The sequence below is a fragment of the Cupressus sempervirens genome, chromosome 5, assembly GCF_028749045.1.
Source record: "Cupressus sempervirens isolate cs-2001-9-10 chromosome 5, ASM2874904v1, whole genome shotgun sequence".
NCBI lineage: Eukaryota > Viridiplantae > Streptophyta > Pinopsida > Cupressales > Cupressaceae > Cupressus > Cupressus sempervirens.
In genome coordinates, this window is record NC_143122.1 from 273293177 (window position 1) to 273298661 (window position 5485).

At 34.1% G+C, this 5485-nt stretch overlaps 1 pseudogene; it reads right to left on the bottom strand.

Annotated features, from left to right (window-relative positions):
* Window positions 1–4537: 4537 nt before the first annotated feature.
* On the bottom strand, window positions 4538–5221 carry LOC149555630 (serine acetyltransferase 5 pseudogene; annotated as a pseudogene).
* Between the last annotated feature and the right edge of the window lie 264 nt (window positions 5222–5485).

A 5485-nucleotide genomic window follows, 5' to 3' on the forward strand; every position in this document is an offset into this window, starting at 1 on the left:
GCATGGGATCATCATTTATTTTCATCTATTCCTCTTTCTTCTCATTCTTTATAACTAGAATTAGGTCAAGAACTAATAGCTCCTCTTTAATGCTCCTATTGTATGGTGTTAGGATGTAACCACTTAGGTCCTCCCTTTTATAATCTATTTTTTATAGTGTAATAAACTTTTCTCCAAATTTGCACCTAATTTATGAGATTTAGGGCCTATTTTGGGACCCAAGGAGAATCTTGAGGGTTCTAGACCCTAGTTAGTAGAGACATAGTGTGTTCTTTCTCAACTAGGGGTGTAATTCATCCCTATTGGACTAATTAGGGATGTAATTCATCCCTTCTCAAACCCTATTCTAGCTCCACATCTCAAGTTTTATATTCAAATTGATTCAAGGTGTTAATTTCAAGGTATAGTTGGCTTGCACAAGAAAACTTATTCCGAGCCCTTTGTAATCGCATCAATTTTCCTAATTTTGTATCCAGTTAGAAGCAAGAAGTAAGGTCTCAAAACCATGGAAGTCTGTCCATTGAAATCTTACTCATTTAGAAATGGAACCCATTTTTTATATATGGGTGTCTATATTAGGCTTCTTTGCTTGATGCAAATTTCAAAAAATGGGAACCCATTTTTTATTTTTAAAAACAGGTGCCCATTTTCAAAAAAGAAAATTAAAATTAAAATTTTTAAAACAGGCACTTATTTTTAAAAAATGCTCAACTATTTTTTAAAAAGGGCACTCACTTTTTTAAAATTGGACAACCATTTTTTATTTTGAAAAAATGGGTGCCTCTTATCGATTTTATTATTATTATTCAAAACATATTTTTAAATGTTGATATTACTTTTTAAAAACAGGCGCCCATTTTTAGAATTTCAAATAATAGGCACTCATTTCTTATACCATGAGGTGGGATTTTTTTTTTCTTTCACCTTGATTTTTGGTTTGGTTTAGGCTTGGTGGGACAAATCCTATGCCTTGGCCTCTCAAGATTTGGCTAAGGCATTAAACTGACAAATTTGGGTTGTTTGTAATTTTTAGAGGATCTTCCCAATCAAAATTTTTGATGAAAGGAAAATCCATTAGAGTTCTCATTCTCTTGAGTCAAGAATTATAAATTTTATAGTGTTATAATTTCATTTGTCATTTGTCTTCTCAAACATTTTTCAATCTCAAGAGTTGGGGTTAGTGGATGTTGCATCCCATCATTTTATCAATTTGGGTATTTCAAGTTGGGGATTTAGTGAGGTTGGTGTGGCCTAATTAATCTTGGGGGATCTAAGATCCACCATACTCTATTTGCATATCTCAGGGCTTTGTTTAATTTTCATTTTGGGGGTGTTTGTCCTTACAAGAAAAAATCTAAAGTTTGACTGGCATTTTGAATCTAGTGCTCAACATATTGAGATTGTTTCATTCTTAGGTTGATAGTACCATGCAATTGAGCTCAAATTCTCATAGATTTTTAGGTTTAGGTAATTTGGAAATATAGTCGATGGTTGCTCATTGGAGCAGGGAATAGACGATGCTTGTTCAATCAAAATAAATAGTGAAATTAGATAAGGGTCACCTATATTTGACAAGAAGCTTGACAAGTCATTTGTAGTGGCCCAATGTTGCATTTAGTAACTCCATCTTCTATGAGAGACTTGAATTTAATTACACATTTATGTGTATAGATTTATACATTTCCTTCTTCAGACTATTTGCATTACTTTAAAACTTTTAACTTCCATCTTTTGAACTCTCCAAATCAATAGGCCTCACTTCTTTTCATCATAAGCTTTATTTTTACCACAGGTTTGAATGACAAAAATCCACACTGCCAGATAAGTATTGCTAGCTACAATGTGATGGTAGAGAAGATGAAGGGTATGGAGAATTACAGACATTCAGCTGGCATGTTTGTTGGCTCTGGACACTAGAGGCTTCAAGGAATCAAAAATATATACTCAGAGTCCAGTAATTAATGGAGATTGACAATTTTTTCTATTATATGTTTATTGTTACTAGTTAAAGCTTATAGAACACATGATATCATAAAATATCAGTATTTTTAGGAACCTTTCTACACCTACTGTGCATGTTTAGACTAGGCTGATATACCTTTTTTGTAAATTAGTCAGGATTGTTTAAGGGGGGCTCTAAAGCAGTAGTTAGTAATATGGGGTGGAAGTTTGTATCGGTGAAAAATCCTAGGGTATTTGAAATTGAACAAATTAGTATTTTACTAATTACTTCAACCATGATATGATATCTCTTTATTTGAAAAAATATCTATTCAAGCTACACTCAATAATAATAAAAAAGCATAAATGAATCTTACTTGGACCAAAAATTGTTGGAAAATCGCTCATAGGAGTGACCATTTGTAAGAATTGAAGAATCAAATGTCCATCTTGTTGGCCCTTGAGTAATGCTATTTGCATGGATGGTAGGTTATTGATGTCAGTTGTGATCTTCCAAGCTATTCATAGTTGATCCAAATGTTGATACGTTTGACCACAAGTTACTACTACTTGATACTAGATCTACACCTTGGTTAGGGATTCCAAGGGTTAGTTGTTGACAGAAAACAAAAGCAATGTGGTATTTTGATTTAAATGGAGATTGGATATCCTTTTCTAGGATAGGCCTCATCAAATATTTTTCCCACTCCAAAGATTGAAGAGAGCAAATTCCAAACTGACCAAGTTGTTGTGTCTTCCACACCTGCCACTTCCCTTGCTCTGAAGAATAATTTGTATGATCAAATGAGGGTGATGGAGAATCCCAAGGCTCTGAAATTACGGGCAACTAGTCTCCATCATAGTGCAGATCATCAACAATGCCAGAAGGAAACAATTTTGGCATAGTCCATAGGGGACTCTATAGGTCTAGGTCTGTTAATTGGACCAGCAATAGGTACCCAATTAGATGAAAGAATAGATCTTTTTATCATCAATAGGCTCACCCTCATTGATATTTTCCTTTTGTCTTTTGGATTCTCAAAATAAATAGGCCTTAATTGAGTGTAGACATGCTAAGGAAGAAGAGAGTAGCTGTTATAACCACTACATTTTTTTGTTTTGGATGGATTTTTGTAGCATAGACCAGTATAATTTTAAAAATTTATTTGGCTTAATGATTCCTATCCTTCTTGTATGATAAATGAGCTCATCTAGATCTTTGAACTCAATAAGTGGGTTCACTCGATTACAACATCCTCTAAACTTTGAATTCAACAAGTGGTTGTGGGTGAGCATTTTAATTCTATAAGTGGGTGTGCATCACCTATCCATTTCTATCATTTTTCCATCCCTTCACATTTAAATTTTGTTGTATCGGTGGGCATGTATAGTCTTGTAAATTTTATGAGGTAGCATATTTGAAGTGTATCGTTAGAATGCTACAAGTGGTTGTGCAATTATATTTCTACAAGAAGGTTTTCTTGAGAGATTAATTTCTATAAATGGGCGTACTTCAACCTTAGAAAGTTAAATTTGGGGTGCTTGAGCCATTGATTTCTATAGGTGGGTGTTCCTCAGCTTTTTATTTTTTCAAGTGGGTTATATCGAACTATTCAATTCTATTATTGAATGTACATTTGTGATTGATAATGTTGTCTTATTTCCTTGAATCATAGTTAGTTTATCTAATGTTGACAATAAGTGGTTTCCCATCTAGTCTAGCCATTAGTAGTCTATTCTCTTGCTCTGTACTACCTTCTACTTATAGAATCATCAGGTATTCAAATATCAAATTCTTAAAGGCTAACACTATCTATAGGTTATTTAGTTTAGTTGTATATTGCACTATTTCCTCATCATTTGTTTCACTCATTTGGGTTAAAGCTTTGGATAAAGCTGTAAATCTTGTGTTAGGAGGAATGCAGTGTTGAATTTGACCCGATGCAAAACAATTGTAGCATAAAAATTTCCCATTACATCAAATAAACTTCATGATAGACCCATAATTATAGCAAGCAAAGAATTCATTATGTCAACTTTATTTATATTATACTTTTGAGGGTTTGGTCCTCACATTGTCTATAATAAAAAGTCCCTTGATTTTCAACTTGATTTAGTGTTGGGACTTTCTAGTAAAGTTATTTGGCATAGAATATTTTTTCCTTTGATTATATATTGGTAAATTTATAATTTGAGTCTGCAATTGAGTTGTCTAGTTTTAGAACTCTTCTTAGGTTTCTTCTATTCTAGATAAATTTTAATTTACTATCCTTTTTAGCATCCATGTTTTATAATAAAAAGAATCGAGATGAATGCCCAATTATGATTTTTGGCTCTAGAATTTGATTATATGATGCCAATGCATCCATCAGAATAGACATTAGTTTCTTTCATATGGTATAAACTATAACAAATGCTCTGACTCCAACAATTATTCTTTGAGTTTACAGAAGGGTGTATCCACTCAAAGCTATTTAGAATGGTTTTACACCTTATATTATTTACACACTTGAAATGCAAACTACAATTAAGGTTTTCAAAAAGACACAGACCATAGATGGAGCTTCTAAAAATAATATCAAATGATATAGTAAAATCATTCCATGATGAAATACATATGCTCCATCATCTTACATGAATTCTGAGTCAATAGGGTAGGAATATGCTTTTCCCCAATTAATCTGGATGGGTTCCAAACAATAGTAGTCTTGCACAGGACATCAATGAGCACGACAACACCAGTTCCAATCTTAGCCCCTTCCTGAATTCTTACATTTTTCATAACACAAGCCCTTGCCTCGATCAAAATCCCCTTCCCAATTTTGGGATGCCTATCGATGCCATGGTTGCCAGTATCACCAAGCGTCACCAATAATGACATTCTAGCTAATAAAAACTCCCATCCTATGGTGGAAGATCATGCCCTCACCAATCCTAGCGGCAAGATGTAGGTCCATTGCAAACACTTGAGAAACCCTACTCTCAAGAATCGACCCCAAGACCAGAGGCAATGTACCATGTTGTGAGTTTGGCATGTGAGGAAACCCTTGAAGTTGAGCATATAGTGGCAGTAGGAAATGTAGGTGGGGTCTCTCTCTTTGGTAGTGCAAATGTTGGCTAGAATGACATGGTGTACTTGAGGGTTTTGTGTAAAGACATCGAGAAATAGGTTGTAGAGCTTTGTGGTAGGTAGCATGGAGGTGAATGAAAGTTTGTTTACCAGGTGCAATGCTAGCATACTCTCAATTATTTTATGGGAGAGAATGTCATTTCCTTGCATATACTATCCTTGGGTTTTAGGGTCTTTCAATACCTATCCTATAGGGAAGGGATGCAACCTTGGATGACAATGGAGCTAAACTATCAAAATAATGATTCCAGATTGAGAGCCAGACCCAAATACATATGTTATTGAGCAATTAGATCAAACTGCATATCCCATTCTGTAGCTAGCTAATTGAGTATACCGATGATTTTTAAAAAGAAGAGGTTCCTTTTTTTAATAAGTATTAGTGCCTAATGTAGAAAATGCACAGGTTTGAAA